Source organism: Pteronotus mesoamericanus, unplaced genomic scaffold (assembly GCF_021234165.1).
Source record: "Pteronotus mesoamericanus isolate MK-2021 breed Mesoamerican mustached bat unplaced genomic scaffold, CSHL_Meso_final scaffold_705, whole genome shotgun sequence".
In the NCBI taxonomy this organism is placed as follows: Eukaryota; Metazoa; Chordata; class Mammalia; order Chiroptera; family Mormoopidae; genus Pteronotus; species Pteronotus mesoamericanus.
The window spans coordinates 9,747,602-9,768,796 of record NW_026555326.1 but is presented as its reverse complement, the minus strand read 5'-3'; positions in this window follow the sequence as shown (position 1 = coordinate 9,768,796).

Below are 21,195 nucleotides of genomic sequence, written 5' to 3'. Positions count from 1 at the left end.
CAGGAGGATATTAGTGATGACTTGTGCCCCCTCAAAAACTCCTCAGCTTCCATTTTGCTTAGGCAGACCACTCCCCTGATAGGCAGCAGCCTGTAAAGAGACAATAGCCCAGACCTCAGGTGACACCGCCCTGCACTGTGGAGCCTAACCCTGATGGCTGAGAGCAGAGTAACTAGGTTAACAAATGCAGGAGACAGGCACAGACAGTAGTTTCCTAGAAGTCTCAAACAGACTGCTGAAGGTCAGATGAGGTCAATATCTGACATCACCACAAGAAGACTGAGACAGAAAAGAAAAAAAATAAAAGACCTGTCTACTACCATAGAAGTTCATACCACAAAGTCAGCAAATCAAGGCAGATCAATTTAAGAAGCAGTAGAAAAAAGAAGAGTCTCAAAAATGATGCGAATGCAAAAAAAAAAACAACAACAACAACAACAAAACCCTCAAAATGAGGTGAAAGAATCCCCACAGACAGAACTGAATGAAATAGAGGCAAGCAAACTATCAGATATTGAATTCAAAACAATAGTTCTAAGGAAGTTAAATGAGCACAGCGAGCTCAAAGAGAATTATGAGAAACTTACAGAAAACTATATCAACATGAAAAAGGACATAGAAATTATCAATAAGAGACAAAAAAATGAAGAATAGAATTTCTGAATTGGAGAACACAGTAGAAGGAATCAAAAGCAGGGTAGATGAAGCAGAGGATCAAATCAGTGAGCTTGAGGACAAGGTAGAAAAAAGCTCCCAGAAGGAGAAAGAAATGGATAAGAAACTCAGAGAATGAAGAGGCATTCAGAAAAATGCAGGACAACCTGAAACATAATAATATCCATATAATAGGGATACTAGAAGATGAAGAAGAGGAGCAAAGGGTGGAGAACTTGTTTGAAAAAGTAATGATGGAAACTTTCCTCATTGAAGGAGAGAAAAATTCTCACAAGTCCAGCAAGCACAGAGGGCCCCATTCAAGAGGAACCCAATGAGGCTCAATCTGAGGCACATCATCATTAAAATGGAAAATATAAAATACAAATAATCTTAAAGGCAACAAGAGAGAAACAGATAGTAACATACTAGGGAGCCCGGTTGCATTTAATAGCTCACTTCTCAATAGAAACATTACAAGCCAGAAGGGAAAAGAAAGAAATATTCCAAATCTAGAAAAGCAAAGGCCTACAATCAAGACTGCTCTACCCTGCAAGGCTCTCAATTAAAATGAGAGGTGAAAAGAAGTATCCCAGACAAAAGAAGGGTAAAGGAATACATCTCTACCAAACCAGCACTACAAGATGCTAAAGGGACTGGTTTAAGAAGATGAAGAAAAAGAGTGAGAAAGAGAAAAAGATAGGTACAAAGGGAAAATATGAATTTGAGTACTTATCAATAATAACTAAATGTAAATGGACTAAATGTCCCAATCAAAAGACACAGGATAGCTGAATGAATAAGAAAATTTGACCCACAAATATGCTATCTACAAGAGACTCACCTCAGAATAAAAGACCTACACAGACAGAAAGTAAAGGGATGGAAAAAATATTCCAAGGAAAAGGACAGGAAAAAAAAAAAGCAGAGTAGCAATACTTATATAAGACAAAATAAAATTCAAAAGAAAGGCCATAAAAAAGACCCAGGAGGACACTTTATAATACTCAAAGGCACAATCCATCAAGAAGACAGAAATATTGTAAATATATATGCATCCAACATAGGAGCACCCAAATACATAAGGAAAATCTTGGAGGACTTTAGGAAAGATATAGACAGCAAGACACTGATAGAAGGGGATTTTAACACACCACTGTCAAAAATGATAGATCTTACCAACAGAACATCAACACAAATATTGAAGTGCTGAATGATGCACAAGAACAAGTGGACTTAACTCACATATATAGAATCTTTCATTTCAAAGGAGCAATACACATTCTTTTTAAATGCACATGGAAAATTTTCAAAGATTTTTTTGAAAAATCTTTCAAAAAAAAGCCTCAACAAATTCAGAAAAATCAAAATCATAACATTATCTTGTACCACAGGGATTGAGACTGGAAACCAACTTAAAGGAAAAAACTCAAAAATTTTCAAACTCATGAAGACTGAACAGCACACTATTAAACAATGAATGGGTCAATAATGAGATAAGAGAATAAATTAAAAATTTCTGGAAACAAATGAAAATGAACACGCAACAGTCCAAAACCTGTGGAACACAGAAAGGCAGTCCTGAGAGGGAAGTTCATAGCAACAAAAGGCCTACCTGGTCAAATAAATGACCAAACCCTACATTCAAGAACTGGAGAAACAACAATAAACAATTCCCAGAGCAAGTAGAAGGAAGGAAATAATCAAGATCAGAGCAGAACTGAGTAACATAGAGACTGAAAGAACAATTCAGAGGATCAACCAATCCAGGAGCTTGTTCTTTGAAAAGATAAAAAAAATCGACAGGCCCTTAAGCAGATTCATTAAGAAAAAAAAAGTAGAGGACCCAAACAATGTCAGAAATGGAAGAGGAGAAATAACAACTGATACCACAGAAATACAATAGAGTGTAAGAAATTACTATGAACAATAATATGCCAAGAAATTTGAAAACATCAATGAAATGGACAAATTTCTAGAAAAGTATAAACTTCCAACAGTGAATGAAGAAAAAGTAGAAGGCTGAACAGATGGATAACAGCAGGAGAAATTGACACAGTAATAAAAAAAACAAAAACAAAAACAAACTCGCAGCACACAAAGCCCTGGATGGGATGGTTTCACAGGAGAATTTTACAAAACATTTAAGGAAGAGCTAACCCCTGTCCTTCTCAGACTATTCCGAAAAATCCAAGAGGAGGGAAGACGCCCAAACTCTTAATGAGGCCAGCATCATCCTAATCCCAAAACCCAGTAAAGACACAACCAAGAAAGAACACTACAGACCAATATTGCTTATGAATGTAGACGCTAAAATCCTCAACGAAATATTGGCAAACTGCCTCCAGCAAAACATTAAAAGGGTCATTCATCATGATGAATTGGGGTTCATCCCAGGGATGCAAGGATGGTTCAATATTCACAAATCAATAAATGTAATACATCACATAAACAATGGAAAGACCAAAACTATATGATCATATCAATAGATGAATAAAAAGATGAATAATGTATAGCACTTATTTATGATAGAAACACTCAGCAAAGTGGGAATAAAGGGGGCATACCTCAACATAATAAAAGTCATATGTGAGAAACATACAGCCAACCTCATACTCAAACAGGAAAATCTAAAAGCTTTCCCACTAAGATTGGGAACAAGACAAGGATGTCTTCTTTCACCACTTCTATTCCACATAGTATTGGAGTCCTAGCCACAGTGGTCAGACAAGAAAAAGAAATGAAAGACATCCAATTGGAAAAGAGGAAGTAAAACTATCATTGTTTGCAGATGATATGATAGTATACATAGAAAACCCTATAGACTCCACCAAGAAACTACTCGACCTAATAAGTGAATTTGGCAAAACAGCAGGATACAAAGTCAATATTCAGAAATCGAAGGCATGTTTGTACACCAGCAATGAAATATCAGAAGCAGAAAACAAACAAAAAAAATTCCCATTTGCTATAGTAACAAGAAAAATGATGTATCTAGGAATAAAAATAACCAAAGAGGTAAAAGACCTATACACAGAAAACTATACAACACTGAAGAAAGAAATTAAGGAAGACACAAATAAATGGAAGCACGTTCCATATACCACGTTCATGGATTACAAGAATTAACATCAATAAAATGTCCATACTACCCAAAGCAATTTATAGATTCAACACAATCATTATTAAAATACCAATGGTGTATTTCACAGAGAACAGACATTTAAAAAATTTATATGGAACCGTAAATGATCCTGAATAGCCACAGAAATTCTGAGATAGAAAAGTGAAGCAGGAGGGATCACAATACTGGGCATAAAACTATATTAGAAGTACACTGTAACCAAAACAGTCTGGTACTGGCACAAGAACAGACACATAGATCAGTGGAACAGAATACAGAGGGGTGGGCAGAGGAAAAGGAAGGGAAGGGGCAAATCAAGGAACATATAGCAAGGACTCATCGACAAAGCCAAAGTGGGGGAAGATTGAGGGAGGGAGGGGGCAGAGGAAAGTGGTGAAGGGAAGGCAGAGACTAAAGTATTTGAAAAAATTAATTAATTAATTTAAAAGATAAAACTAATAGATTTCAAATCAAACCCCACCAAAAAAATTTGAATCTAATTTTTAATGCAAAACAAGTGAAATTGTTTTCTTTATTTTTGTACCGTTTTTCCTAATTGCCAAAAGATGAATAATGTCCCCTGCAAAATATTCATGTTCTAATTCCTGGAACTGTATATATGTTAAATTACCTGAGAAAATGAAATTAAAGTTCCAGATGCAATTAAGTTTGCTAATCTGCTTACCTTCAGGTAGAGAGCTTATTTTTCATTATTCAGATGTGTTCAATGTAATCACAGGTTTTTCTGGTTTTTTTTTTTTTTTTTTTTTAAGTGAAAGAGGGAATCAGAAAGTCAGAGAAAGAGATACAACTGTTGGCTTTAAAGATAGAGGAGGAAAACGATGAACAAAGAACTGTAGGTGGCTGCTAGGAAATGAAATGGCAAGTAAAAGAAGAGGGTCTTTCCTAGCACCTGTAAAAATGAACACAAGGCCTACATAACCCAGCTTCTTGTACACATGTACCTGAATATATTTTATTTCTCTTCTCTCCACAGGTCTGATGGAGTACTTCCCCATGGTTACTGAGTTTCTATTGATGGGTTTTTAAAATTTTATTTATTGCTATTGTTTATTCAAATACAGTTGTTTCTGCCTATTCTCCCTTTCCTCACCTCCCATCCCACCTTCTATCCTCCCTAAGTCAACCCCCATATTGTTTTCTGTGTCCATTTGTGTGTATGCGTGTGTATTTTGAGCCTTGGTGAAACTTGCCTTATCCTCTTTTCAGTTTTTCTTTTTCTGTGCCTAGCAATTGTTGGTGGCAATGTCATTATTTTCAGTGTCATCTGCCTGGATCAAAGCCTCTGCACATGAATATACATTTTCCCTGACATTTTCCGAACATCAGAGACTTTCTAGATATTTGTCATTCTACCAAGATGCTCATAAATCTCTGTGACCAGAACAGTCTTCTTCATCTGTTATGCCATTCAAATATTTTTCTTTTGTGGTTTTGCTATTACTAATTGTTTGCCTTTCAAAGTTATGGGTTATAATTGGTATATTGACATTTTTCACTTTCTGCATTACTCCATCCTTATGAATTGAAAGATGTGTGGAAAGTTGGCAGCTCCTGTGGAACTGGAAAATTTTTGTCTTCATAATAAATTGTCTCTGCTTTCAAGGTCAGCTATTACTTTTGTGACATCTCACCAGTCATTTGTCTGGCTTCTATCAATACAAATATTCATGAATTTGTCATATTTTTCTGGGGGTTCTTGTGTTTGTGGTCCCAGTTTTTGTTTATTTGTGTTTCTTATATCTGTATCCTCATGACTATCCTAAGGATATCTTTTTCGGGGGTGAAGGAAGTTTTCTCCACCTATGCCTTTCACCGCACAGTTATTATTCATTACAGCTGTGCTTTCTACATCTAGCTGAGACCAATGGCAACCTCTGTGTTCAACAAGAACAGGATGGTAATGGTGATATATACCATTGTCACTTCATTACTAAACCCTATGGTATATAATCTCAGAAACAAGAAGCTCCATGTTCCTATTTAAAAATGTTAGACAAGAAAGAATCTCTTAATTTGTATATTTAAATATTATATTTTAGATTCTGTGAAAATTAGTAACTTCTTTATCATAAACACATATCTGTAAATGAGTCATTGAAAGAAAACTCTGTAAGATGCATGCCAGAAAATCTTTTCCTCTTCACTATTCCTTTAATTCTGATCTGAAGACTAGCATTTTTTTAGCTTCTCAGATGAAATCTCAGGAAGTTCCTCAAATTTAAATGCCCAGTGTAGTTCAATAACCAAATATCTAAATTATATTTAAAGCTAAAAATGTTCTGTTCTTCTGGTGTTGGTTATGAAGCCTATATTGGGACCAACAGCTCTGAGAGCAATCACATTTTTCTCTAACTTCATTCCTGCCACTTCAAGTGTTGCATTGATGAGTAGAAAAAAATGAATGGAAGAACATTTGTATTTGACTGTTTTCATTCTGTGACATACTCTCAGGACTTTAGAGATGCTGTATAATTAAATTTTCTTATTTGTGGAGATTTATTGGGGATTGGAAATAATCCCCTATCATGAGTTTTTACTACATTAGTTACGACATGATTGCAACTGCCTCTAGGCAACAGCTTGTAAGTTTGCTTCTTTGAATTCTGAGACTCAACTGCTTTTTCTCGGCCGTATTTCTTCTGAAGGTCTTACTGGTGAAATCAGTTTTAAGTGATTCCAGAATGACTTTATGTCCTTTGGTCTGTATCTAATCTAAAATAAAATTCTGTGCAGCCTTGCCATGATGGTCAATTTAAGTGCAGACATTTTTTCTCTGTTGTGGTACTTCACACCAGTAACCACAAAGTCCTACATTTATATTGGGTTCTAAAATCAATCGACTCTATTCCTTTATTTCCAGATGACTTATATCTAAGTCTTGAAGCAATTCTCCCCCCCATAGAGGGGGTTATAAAATATTAAAAACATTAATAATTTCCTCCAAAGAATTTATTTTTATTTATTTCTAAATGAATGTTTTAATTTTTTGACAGTACTCGGCACATTTTCTTTCCTCAGCTTTTTTCTCTTACTTGAAAACAAAACAAAAACAGAATCACAGATACAGACAGCATTTTAACAGCTGCCATATGGGAGGGAGTTGACAGGATGGGTGACAAGGGGGAAAAGATTAAGAAGCACTCATTGACAGTTACAAAATAGTACTGGGATAAAAAATATAGCATTAGGGAATATAGTCAGTAATATTGAAATAACTGTATTTTTCAAGAGGGGTACAAAATTTATAGGGGTGATCACTTCCTAATTTAATAAATACCCAATTATTACATTGTACACCTAAAATGTGTATAATATTATGCATAAACTTTGATTAAAATATAGATATATTTAAATATATATAGAAAACATTTAAGTAGAGAACATATAGACATATTTAAAAATATAGTTAACTATATATAGAATATGTTTTTATTTATTTATTTATTTTCTTTACACAATGATTTATTTAATTCTCCTCTACTAGAGATTCTTAACCTGGCACATATATTTGAAATGCACATTTATTCAATAATTAGCCATGTGAACAAAGAATAAGCATGATCATGTATTATTATTTTGCTAGACTCAAATGTTAGTATTGCATAAAATAAGAACAAAAGCCATGAAATAAAAATATTACATTAGAAAATTGTTACAATGATTAAGAAAGGTATTTCTATGGTGGCTTGCACAGTGCTTGGCATATGTAGGTGCTTCATTGATCATCTGTTAAGGGAAGATGAAGTCCTCCCTTGCACTCTAACCTCTATTTCTGATGGTAGGGAGTACATTTTATTAGTCTTCATATCCAGTATTCTCCAAAACTTAGTTTTGAAACTTCCCTTCTTTTCTCTCTGTCCGAGCCACCAGTTCTTTGATTTTATGTCTTTCTCTTTCTTACTTCACTCTACCGGCTGAAGCACATACATAATATCTTCTTTTTGTCTTTTTGTAATTTTTAAAGGATTCCCATCATTTAATTAACACCTTTATCACTATACATATATTTGCATACATATATATATGTATGTGAGACCATTTAAGTTCTACTCTCAGCAAATTTCAATTACATGATACTATGTTGTCAACTATAGTGACCACACTTTATATTAGATCCTCAGATCTTATACGTCTGATAGCTGAAATTTTATACCCTTTTAATAACCTCTCCCCATTTTGCCCATCACCCAGCCCTGGCAACGACTATTTGACTTTTTCCCTTCCTCTCCTCTCCTCTCCTCCTCTCCTCTCCCCTCCCTTCTCCTCCCCTCCCTTCCCCTCCCTTCTCCTCCTTTCTTTCTCTTTCTCTCTTCCTTCTTTCCTTCCTTCCTCCCTCCCTCCCTCCCTTCCTTCCTCTCTCTCTGTTTCTTTGATTTTATATATAAATGATACCATGTAGCCTTTCTCTGTCTGACTTATTTCTTTTTTTAATTAATTTATTTTTTCAAATACATTTGTCTCTGCCTACCCCCCACCACTTTCCCTTGCCTCCTCCCTCCCTCCCTCAACTCTTCCCCTTTAGTTTTGTCCATGAGTCCTTGCTATATGTTCTTTGACTTTCCCCTTCCCTTCCTTTTCCCCCACCCCCCTCCCTCCTTCCCTCTTGTCTCTGTTGGTTTCTTTTCCTTTCAGTGTTGCTGGTCTTATATTTAAATATAGAAATATATAAATATAGAAAACTTTATATGTATATTTAAATATTTAATATACTGGAATATATTTAATATATTTAATACATAACATTTATATTTGTATAATTTTTACTTTTTTAAATTTTTTCATTGAAGCATTACTTATTTACTTTTCATTTTATTTTATTCTTTTATTGTTCAAATACATTTGTCTCCATTTACATGCCACCAGTTTCCCCTGTGTTGCCCACTCCCACCTCTCCCCCTCAATCCTTCTGTACCTTGGCTTCATCCATGTGTCCTTCACACCTCTTCCTTGATCTGACCCTTCCCCTTCCCCTCCCTGCTACCACCCTCCCTCCTTCCTTCCTGACCATGTCAATTTCTTCTTTTTTTCTATGTTGCTTGTCATATTTTCCTTCTCTGCTTGCTTTGTTGATTAGGTTCCACTTACAGGTGAGATCATATGGTATATATCTTTCCCTGTCTGACTTATTTTATTTAGCATAATGCTCTCTAGTTCCATCCATGCTGTCGTGAAGTGTAGTAGTTCTTTTTTTCTTTCTTCTCTTTAGTATTCCATTGTGTAAATGTACCACAGATTTTACACTAATTTACTGATGGTCACTTAGTTTGCTTTCAGCACTTGGTTATTGTACATTATACTGCTACGAACATTGGAGTGCATAAGTTCTTTTGAATTGGTGTTTTGGGATTCTTAGGGTATAATCCCAGCAGTGGAATCACTGGATCAAAAGGCAGTTCCATTTTTAGCTTTTAGAGGAAATTCCACACTATTTTCCACAGTGGCTGCACCAGTCTGTGTTCCCACTATCAGTGTACTAGGGTTCCCTTTCCTCCACAACGTCGCCAGCACCCATTGTTTGTTGATTTATTTATGATGGTCATTGTGACTGGTGTGAAGTGGTATCTCATTGTGGTTTTAATTTGCATTTCTCTGACAGCTAGTGATGATGAGCATCATTTCATGTGTCTCCAGGGCCTGTGTTTTTCCTTGGACTCATTTAGCTCATTTGCCCATCTTTTAATTAGATTGTTTGTCTTCCTGGAGTGGAGTCATGTGAGTATTTTATATATATTGGAGATAAAACACAATCTGAGGTATCATTGACAAATATATTTTTCAATACAATAGGCTTCTTTTTCATTTTGCTGATGTTTTATTTAGTCATGCAGAAGCTTCTTGTTTTGATGAAGTCTTATTTGTTTATTCTTTCCTTTATGTCCCTTACTCATTTTGGTGAAAACTTTGATGCGTGGGATATCTGAGAGTTTCTGGCCGATGTTCTCCTCTAAGACTTTTATGGTGTCGTGACTTATATTTAAATCTTTTATCCATTTTGAGTTTATTTTGTGTATGGTGTAAGTAGATGGTCGAATTTCAAATTTTTTTGCATATAGCTGTCCAGCTCTCCCAACATCATTTGCTGAAGAGGCTATTTTAAATCCATTTTATGCTTCTGCACACTTGGTTGAATATTAATTGACCATGGACACATGGATTTATTTCTGGGCTGTCTGTTCTGTTCCATCGTGTCTGTGTTTATGCCTGTACCAGACTGCTTTGATTACAGTGGCCTTGTAATAGTTTGAAGTCAGGTATTGTGATCCCTCCTACTTTGTTTTTCTTTCTCAAAATTGCTGCAGCTATTTGGGGTCAGTTATGGTTCCATATACATTTAAAAAATATATGTTCTATGTCTTTAGTAAGGATTACCTTGAATATATATATTACTTTGGGTAGTATAGACATTTTGATGATGTTAATTCTTGCAATCCATGCACAAGATATATGCTTCCATTTATTTGACTCTTCCCTAAATATTTTCTTCAGTGTTTGTGTATTTTCTGTGTACAGGTCTTCTACCTCCTTGGTTAAGTTTATTCCCAGGTACTTTATTTTTCTGTTGCTGTAGCAAAGGGAATTTCTGTCCTGATTTATTCTTCTGATATTTCATTGTTGCTGTACAAAAATGCCTTCAGTTTCTGAATGTTGACTTTATATCCTGCTGTTTTGCCAAATTCACTTATTAAGTTGGGTAGATTTTTGGTGGAATTTATGTAGTTTTTTATATATACTATCATGTAATCTGCAAACAATGATAGTTTTACTTTCTCTGTTCCAATTGGATGCCTTTTATTTGTTTTTCCTGTCTGACTGCTGTAGCTAGGACTTCCAATACTATGATGAATAGAAGTGGTGAAAGCAGATATCCTTGTCTTGTTCCTGATTTTAGTGGGAAAGTTTTTACTTTTTGCCCATTAAGTATGAGGTTGCCTGTAGATTTCCTATATATGGCCTTAATCATGTTGAGATACTCCCCTTTAATTCCCACCTTGTTGTTGCCTTTCTCAAAAATGGGTGCTACAACTTATCAAATGCTTTTTCCACATCAATTGACAAGATCATGTAGGTTTTGTCTTTACTTTTTTAATGATATATTACATGTATTGATTTGCAAACATCGGACCATCTCTGCATCCATGGGATGAATCCCACTTGATCATGGTGGATAATCTTTTTATTGTATTGCTGGATGTGATTTGCCAATATTTCATCAAGGATTTTAGCATCTATGTTCATCAGCAATATAGGACTGTAGTTTTCTTTCTTGGTTGTATCCTTATCTGGTTTTGGGATTAGGATGATTTTGGCCTCATAAAAAGAATTTGGGAGTCTTCCCTCTTCTTGGATTTTTTGGTATACTCTGAGAATGAAAGGGATTAGCTCTTCCTTCAATGTTTTGTACAATTCTCCTGTGAAGCCATCTGGTCCAGGTCTGTTGTGTGTTTTAAGTTCTTTGATTACTGTTTCCATTTCACCAGCTGTTATCTGTCTGTTCAGGCTTTCTGCTCTATCGTCATTCAGTGTTGGAAGGTTATATTTTTTGAGAAATTTGTCCATTTCATTGAGGTTTTCAAATTTCTTGATATGTAACATTCATAGTACTTTCTTACCATCTATTGTTTTTCTGTGGTATCAATGGTTATTTCTACTCTTTCATTTTTGATATTATTTATTTGGGTACTCTCTCTGTTTTTCTTGATGAGTCTGCTTAAAAGCTTTCATTTTTTAAAAATCTTTTCAAAGAAGCAGTTTCTGGATTTGTTTGACCTTTGAATTGTTCTTCTTGTCTCTATGTCATTCAGTTCTGCTCTGATTTGGATTATTTCCTTCCTTCTACTTGCTCTGGGATTTATTTGTTGTTGTTTCTCCAGTTCTTGAAGCTGCAGTGTTAGGACATTTATTTAAAATATTTCTGTTTTTTTGAGGTAGACTTGTACTGTTATGAACTTCCCTTTTAGGACTACCTTTGCTGTTTTCCATAGGATTTGGACTGTTGCGTGTTCATTTTCATTTGTTTCCAGAAATTTTTTATTTCTTCTCTTATCTCATTATGACCCATTCATTGTTTAATTGTGTGCTATTCAGTCTCATGAGCTTGAATGTTTTTGAGTTTTTTTCCTTGAGTTTCATTTCTAGTTTCAAGCCCTTCTGGTAAATAAAATGTCTGCCATGCTTTCGATTTTCCTGATTTTGGGGGGTTTGTTTTGTGTCATATCATGTGGTCTATCTTTGAAAATGTTCCGTGCACATTTGAAAAGAATGTGTATTTCCTTCTTTTGGATGAAATGTTCTGTATATGTTATTTAAGTCCATTTGATTAAATGCATCATTCAGTTCCACAACATTCTTGTTGATTTTTTTTCAAGGTCTATCCATTTTTGACAGTTGGTATTAAACTCCCCTACTATCAGCCTTTTACTCTCTATATCTTTCTTGAAGTCCTCCAAGGTTTTCCTTATGTATTTGGGTGTTCCTCTGTTGGGTGCATATATGTTTACAATGTCTATGTCTTTTTGACGCATTGTTCCTTTGAGTATTATAAAATGTCTTTCTGGGTCTCTTTTTATAGCCTTTGTTCTGAAATCTATTTTGTCTGATACAAATATTTCTACTCTTTACTTTTTGTCCTGTCCATTTGCTTAGAATATTATTTCCATGCTTGTAGTTTTAGTCTATGTAGGTCATTTGTTCTTAGGTGGGTATCTTGTAGGCAGCAAGTGTTCGGGTCATGTTTTCTTTCTTTTTTTCTTAATTAATTCATTTATTTTTTTCAAATACATTTGTCTCTGCCTATCCCCCACTACTTTCCCTTGTTTCCTCCCTCCTTCCCTCCCTCCCTCACCTCTTCCCCTTTGGTTTTGTCCATGAGTCCTTGCTATATGTTCCTTGACTTTCCCCTTCCCTTCCTTTTCCCCACCCCCCCTTCCTCCTTCCCTCTTGTCTCCGTTGGTTTCTTTTCCTTTCAGTGTTGCTGGTCTTATTTTCCTTGCATCTTTGTATTGGTTAGGTTCCACTTATAGGTGGGATCATATTGTATTTGTATTTCGCCCTGTGGCTTATTTCACTTAGGATAATGCTATCGAGTTCCATACATGCTGTTGCAAAGTTTAGTAGTTCTTTTTTCTTTCTGCTGCGTAGTATCCATTGTGTAAATGTACCATAACTTCTTGATCCAATCATCTACTGATGGGCATTTAAGTTCCTTCCAACATTTGGTTATTGTAAATTGTGCTGCTATGCACATTGGGGTGCACAGGTCCTTTTGAATTGGCATTTTGGGCTTTTAAGGGTATAGTCTCATCAGGGGTATCACTGGGTCAAAAGGCAGTTCCATTTACAGCTTTTTGAGGAAATTCCACACTGCTTTCCACAATGGCTGCAACAGACTGCATTCCCACCAACAGTGGACTAGGGTTCCCTTTTCTCCACAGCCTTGCCAGAACCTGTTGTTTGTTGATCTGTTTATCATGGCCATTATGACCAGTGTGAGGTGGTACCTCATGGTGGTTTTGATCTGCATTTCTCTGATGGCTAGCGATGCTGAGCATCCTTTCAAATGTCTCTGGACCCTCTGTATCTCCTCCTTGGAAAAGCGTCTTCCCAGGCCCTTTGCCCATTTTTTGATTGCATCGTTTGTCTTCTTGGAGTGGAGTCAAGTGAGTTCTTTATATATCTTGGAGATCAAACCTCTATCTGATGTATCATTAGCGAATATATTTTCCCATACAGTTGGCTCCCATTTCATTTTGCTGATGTTTTCTTTCACCGTGAAGGAGCCTCTCATTTTGAAGAGGTCCCACTTATTTATTCTTTCCTTGATGTCCCTTGCTTTACAAGACATATCAGTAAAAAAATGGCTGCATAGGATATCTGAGAGTTTCCTGCCAATGTTCTCCTCTAGGACTTTGATGGTGTTGCGACTTCTATTTAAGTCTTTTATCCATCTTGAGTTTATTTTTGTGTATGGTGTCAGCTGATGATCCAATTTCAATTTTTTGCATGTAGCTGTCCAGGTCTCCCAACACCAGTTGTTGAAGAGGCTATTATTGCTCCATTTTATGCTTCTGCCCCCTTTGTCAAATATTAGATGCTCATAGAGTCTGGGCTTATTTCTGCGTTTTCTATTCTGTCCCACTGGTCTACGAGTCTGTTCTTGTGCCAGTACCAGATTGTTTTGAGTATACTGGCTTTGTAGTAGAGTTTGATGTCCGGTATTGTGATCCCTCCTACTTTGTGTTTCTTTCTCAAAATTGCTGAAGCTATTCGGGCTTGTTTATGGTTCCATATAAATTTTTGAAATGTCTGTTCTATTTCTGTGAAATATGTCATTGGTATCATAATAGGGATTGTGTTGAATCTATTAATTACTTTGGGTAGTATGGACATTTTGATGATATTAATTCTTCCAATCCATGAGCACGTCATATGCTTCCATTTATTTGTGTCTTCCTTAATTTCTTTTATCAATGTTGTATAGGTTTCTGCGTACCGGTCTTTTACCTCTTTGGTTAAATTTATGCCTAGGTACTTTATTTTTCTTCTTGCTATATCGAATGTTATTTTTTTTTTTTTGATTTCTTCTTCTATTTCAATGGTGGTGTGAAAAATGCCTTTGATTTCTGAATATTGACTTTGTATCCTGCTGTTTTGCCAAATTCACTTATTAGGTTGAGGAGTTTTTTAGTAGAGTCTACAGGGTTCTCTATGTACACTATCATGTCATCTGCAAACAATGATAGCTTTACTTCCTCCTTTCCTATTTGGATGCCTTTTATTTCTTTTTCTTGTCTACTGCTGTGGCTAGGACTTCCAATATGATGTTGACAAGAAGCAGTGAGAGCGGACATCCTTGTCATGTTCCTGATCTTAGTGGGAAAGCTTTTAGTGTTTGCCCTTTGAGTATGATGTTGGCTGTAGGTTTTTCATATATGGCCTTCATTGCATTGAGGAATGCCCCATTTATTCCCATTTTGCTGAGTGTTTTGATGATAAATGGGTGCTGTACCTTATCGAATGCTTTTTCCACGTCTATCGAGATGATCATGTGGTTTTTTTCTTTTATTTATTGGATGTATTACGTTTATTGACTTGTGTATATTGAACCATCCATGCATCCCTGGGATGAATGCCACTTGATAGGGGTGGATAATTTTTTTTTAATGTATTGCTGGATGCTGTTTGCCAATATTTTGTTGAGGATTTCAGCATCTATGTTTATCAGCGTAATTGGACTGTAGTTTTCTTTCTTTGTAGGGTATTTTTTTTTCATTTTAATTTAACTTTTTATCTTTGGAAATATCAAACATATACAAAAGAGAGAGAAGAGATTAACTTTATGTAGTGTGATCCAATGTAGGGTCTTTATCTGGTTTTGGGATAAGGGTGATGCTGGCCTCATAAAAAGAGTCTGGAAGTCTTCCCTCCTCTTGGATTTTTTGGAATAGTCTGAGAAGGACAGGGGTTAGCTCTTTCTTAAATATTTTGTAAAATTCTCCTTTGAAATCATCCGGCCTTGGGCTTTTGTGTGCCAGGAGTTTCTTGATTACTGCTTCAATTTCTCCAACTGTTATTGGTCTTTTCAAGCTTTCTGTTTTTTCCTCCTTCAGTGTTTGAAGATTATACTTTTCTAAAAATTTGTCTATTTCATCAAGATTTTTAAATTTCATGGCATATAATTTCTCACAGTAGTCTCTGACAATCCTTCATATTTCTGTGGTATAAGTTGTTATCTCCCCTCTTTCATTTCTGATATTATTAATTTGGGTCCTCTCCCTTTTTTTCATGCTGAGTCTGCTTAAAGGCTTGTCAATTTTATTTATCTGTTCAAAGAACCAGCTTCTGGATTGGTTGATCCTCTGAATTGTTCTTTTCCTTTCTATGTCATTCAGTTCTGCTCTAATCTTGACTATTTCCTTCCTTCAACTTGCTCTGGGATTTATTTGTTGTTGTTTCTCCAGTTCTTGAAGTTTTTTTGTTAGGTCTTTCATTTAAAATGTTTCTATCTTTTTTTTTTCCCCTTATTTATTTATTTATTTATTTATTTATAAATACATTTGTCTCTGCCTCCCCCATACCACTTTCCCTTGCCCCCTCCCTTCTTCCCTCCCTCAGCTCTTCCCCTTTGGTTTTGTCCATGAGTCCTTGCTATATGTTCCTTGACTTTCCCATTCCTTTCCCGTTCCCTGCCCCCCTCCCTTCTTCCCTCTTGTCTCTGTTGATTTCTTTTCCTTTCTATGTTGCCGGTCATATTTTCCTTGTATCTTCTATCTTTTTTAGGTAGGTCTGTATTGCTATGAACTTCCCTCTCAGGACCGTCTTTGCTGTGTCCCATAGGTTTTGGACAGTTGTATGTTCATTTTCATTTATTTCCAGAAATTTTTTGATTTCTTCTCTTACATAATTATTGACCCATTCATTTTTCAATAGTCTACTGTCTGGTTCCATGTGTTTGCAAGGTTTTGAAATTTCTCTTTGAGTTTGATTTCCAGTTTCAAGCCCTTGTGGTCTGAGAAAAAGTTTGATATTTTTTCAATTTTTTGAATTAACTGAGGTTTGCTTTGTGTCCTATCATGTGGTCTATCTTTGAAAAACTGCCATCAGCCTTTGAAAAGAATGTGCATTTTTCTTCTTTTGGATGTAAGGTTCTATATATCTCAGTTTAGTCTATTTTATTCAGTGCATCATTCAGCTCCACAATATCCTTATTAATGTTTTGTTCGGAAGATCTGTCCAGTTTTGACAGTGGGGTGTTGAAATACCCTACTATCAGTGTGTTCCTGTCTATATCTGTTTTAAAGTCGTCCAACAATTTCCTTATTTCCTTGAGGGCTCCTATATTGGGAGCATATAAGTTTATAATGTTGATGTCTTCTTGACAGATTGTTCATTTAAGTGTTATAATGTGCCCCTCTGGGTCTCTCTTTATGGCCTTTGTTTTGAAATCTACTTTGTCTGATACAAGTATGGCAACCCCGGCCTTTTTCTCATGCTCATTTGCTTGGAATATTTTTTTCCATCCCTTTACTTCAATCTGTGTAGCTCTTTTGCTCTGAGGTGGGTCTCTTGTAGGCAGCATATGTGTGGGTTATGTTTTCTTATCCATTCAGCTACCCTGTGTCTTTTGATTGGGGCATTTAGTCCATTTACATTGAGAGTTATTACTGATAGAAACTTATTCATTTTTTGTCTTTGTACCTCTGTTTTTCTCTTTTTCTCTCTTTTCCTTCATCTTCTGAAACCAGTCCCTTTAGCGTATCTTGGAGTGCTGGTTTGGTAGAGATGTATTTTTTTTAGTCTTCTTTTGTCTGGGAAACTCCTTATTTCCCCTTCTATATTAATTGAGAGCCCTGCTGTTTAGAGCAGCCTTGGCTGTAGGCCCTTGCTTTTCATTGCTTGGAATATTTGTTGCCATTCCCTTCTGGCTCATATTAGTGTTTCTGTTGAGAAGTCAGCTCCTAGCCATGTTGGGGCCCTGCTGTGTGTTATTTTCTCCTATTCCCTTGCTGCCTTAAAGATTCTCTCTTTGTCTTTGATAGTTGTCATTTTAATGATGATGTGTCTTGGAGTGGACCTCTTTGAGTCCCTCTTGAGTGGGGTCCTCTGTGCCTCCTGGATCCATGAGAGCCTTTCTCTCCTCAAATTGGGGAAATTTTCCATCATTACTTTTTTGAGGAGGTTCTCTATCCCTTGCTCCTCTTCTTCTTCTTCTGGTATCCCTATTATGTGGATATTATTGCGTTTCAGGTTGTCCTGCATTTCCCTCAATGCCTCTTCATTCTTTTTGAGCCATTTTTCCATTTCTTGTTCTTTCTGGGAGCTTTTTTCTACCTTGTCCTCCATCTCACTGATTCGATCCTCAGCTTCATCCAGCCTGCTTTGGAATCATTCTACTGTGTTCTTCGATTCAGAAATGGTATTCTTCATATCCTCTTGTGTCTTCTTGATAGTTTCTATGTCCTTTTCCAGGCTGATATAGTTTGCTGTAAGATCCTGATAGTTTCTCTGCAGTTTCTCATAGTCATCTTTGAGCTGGCTGAGCTCATTGAGCTTCCTTAGAACCATTGTTTTGAATTCAGTATCTGATAGTTCCCTTGCCTCTATTTCATTTAGCTCTCTCTGTGGGGAGTCCCCTTTTCCACTCATTTGGGGGGAACTTCTTTTTCTTCCCATTTTTGTGGGAGTTTGTTAAGTAATTTATTTATTTATTTAATTTTGCTTCTGCTTCAATTGATCCGTCTAGATTTCCTGACTTTGTGTATTAAACTTCTATGGTAGTAGATTAGTCTTTGTATCTATCTATCTATCTATCTATCTATCTATCTATCTATCATCTATTTATTTATTATTTTTTTTCCTTTACTTTTCTTTCTGGGCCTGCCTCTGATGATGTCAGTTTTTGACTCTATATGGCCTTGGGTTGTTTGTTTGTGCCTTCCAGGAGTCTACTGTCTGTGTCTGACTCCTGCTTTCGGCAGCTGTGTGACCCTTTCTGCCAGGGGATCTACTAATTCTGTTGATAGCGCTGCACTCTCACACTGGCTCCTTGATTGCTCTCCCCAGCGTGGCTGGATTCCCCGCCTGCCTGGTCTCGTGCATGCTGGCCCCAGCCCAGGGGGCTTCTTTGTGACCTCGCGTACTTGTCTGGCCCCCCAGGCCAGTGGGCACCTGGGCACTGGTCCACTTAGGGTCTTCTATTGTGTGCTTTCCCTGCTTTTGGCTCTTTGGATGCATTGCCTGCCCTCGCCAAATGGAGACTATGGAAATGGGAGGAAGTCAGCTCCAGGACTCTCTGGTGAATCCTGTCTCCAGTCTCTCCTCCAGGGATTCTGGGCTGCTCTGTGACCCCTTTGGCCCGGGATCCACTAGTTCTGCAGACTGCTCTGCACTCATGGGCCCACGCATGTCAATTTACACCTGCCCTCCCTACTCTGCGCACTCCCTCACAGGCCCCATCGGTTCCAACCTGTGCGAGCCCTCACCAGCCTGCGCAGGTCCACACACACACTAGCCAACTCTCACTGGCCACCTGGCGTTAAGTGTGCACACCTGCACTGGGTGGCTTTAGGCTGTCTATTGTGTGTTTTTTGGCTTTTGGCTCTTTGGGGCTGTGGCCTCTTCCCACACAACAGAGACTAAGGCAAGGAGAAGGAGTCGGGACTCCCTGGTTCCTCCTCTGGTTCTTCCCCCGATGCCTCCTTTTCCAGTCTCTCCTCAGGGTTCTCTGGGCAGTTCTGCCACCCCTTCAGCCAAGGATCCACCACCTGTGCAGACTGCGTTTCAATCGCGGGCAGTCTGGTTCTGCATCTTTGGGGGCATGCTTTGCCTGCCCAGAATGGAGACTACAGAATGGGGAGGGAGTCAGGACTCCCCGGTTCCTCTTCCCATTCTTTCCCCAATGCCTCCATCTCCAGTCTCTCCTCAAGGCTCTCCCAGTCAGTGTGCACTTAGCCCCCCAGCTCACATGTGCACAAATGGGAGGTTAATTGATTCCCTTATGCCTGAGCAAGATGGTAGCTGCAGAGTGGGAGGTGCGTCATCACTGGGGTTCCACTGGCTGCCCTCTCAGTTCTCTTCAGAAAGTTTTCCTCACCAATCTTTTCCCAGGCACCAGCCCACCCTGCTGCCACCTCTACCCAGAGATCAAGGAGGGTGGCTGCCACTCCAATATTTGCGTTGGCCCCTTAAATGTCTGTTTGCATACCCAGCCACCTGTCTCTGGCAGAGAGCACCCCTAAGCTTTTTGGGGTTGCGTTTTGTCTGTATTTTCCTGGTTTTAGCTGCTGTAGTTTAGAGGTCCCTGTTTATGATTCAGACCCCGTTCTTTTTGGGGGGAGCTAACTGGCCATTTAAATATCCCTCTGGTGCTAGTGCCCATGGGCACCCAGCCCACCCTCTCGAGCCTGTACCACACTTCTCACCCATTGGGATGTGTGAGAGTCGAATCCACTGTCTGTCCGTGGCTCCAAGGCTCCTCTCCCACTATAGTTCCATTGTTTTCCAGGTGATTACTCCACTATTTAGTCACAATTCCAGTTTGGTCTTGGGAGGCAGAGGTCAGTGTGACTCCCATTCACTCCTCCACCATCTTTCTTCTTAGCATTTAAATATATAATAGCTAAAATGAAATATGTATGAAATAGGCTCAGTAATATTTTTTTGGAGATAACTGAAAATAGAATCAGTAAATTTGAAGATAAATAAATAAATAGTAATTATGTGCTTTGAATAGAAATAATAGAGATTAACTTGAAAATTTCTTTGAGATTTTGAGACAATATCAAGTAGCGCAACATATGTGTAATCAGAATGTGCAAAAGGAACTAAAAGATAAGAGGAAAAATATTTGAGGAAATAATAACTAAAACTTTCTAAACTTGGTGGAAGGCAATAACTTATAAAGGCACGATGTTCAACAAAACCATGGTAATAAAATTGTAATCAAATTGATTATAGCTGAAAGTAAAAAAGAAAATATTGAAACCACAGGAGAAATTTGACACAACATACAATAGAGTTGTAAAGCAATTAATGGTAGCATTCTCATTAGAAAATAAGTAGAACAGAGACATTAAAAATGACATATTGAAAAATAAAAATACTCTATCAGTAATTTTTTATCCAGAAAAAAATACATGTTACAAATAAAGACATTATCAGGTAAACAAAAATGGAGATAATCTGTTACCAGCGAAAGTTCATCATAAGAAATACTACAGGAAGCTTTTCAGGCTGATGGAAACTAAAATTCATGGTAACTTGGATATATTGGGGAGACAAAAGAGCACTGAAAATGGTAAATGTGTGTTTAAATATGAAATACTATGTATACACATATAATCTTTTTCTTAGTTTCTTAAGAAAGTTAATTCATATTGAAAAATTGTAACAATAATTTCTGGACTTCAGTGAATGGAACTATACCTTTTCAAATTTTCTATATTTTACTGGAAGTAATTCAATATTAAATTTAAGTTCACATTTTAAAATACATGATATACTTTTTAAACCAACAAATAATACTATGAGGACAAATAGGTATGAAGCCAATAGTTGTACTAGTTTTCACATGTTACTCATCTTTTGGATATGCCTAACTGATGCAGAATATGAGGAATAGCATGCCTCAGAAAGGAAGAAGGAACACCTACCCTTCATGACAGCATGGATGGAACTAGAGAGCATTATCCTAAGTGAAATAAGCCAGGCAGTGCAATACCATATGATCTCACCTATAAGTGGAAACCTAATCAACAAAACAAACAAGCAAGCAAAATATAACCAGAGATATTGAAATAAAGAACAAACTAACAGTAACCAGAGGGGATGTGGGGAGGTAAGGGGACAAAGAAGGGGAAGGGTTGTGAAAGAATATGTATAAAGGACCCATGGACAAA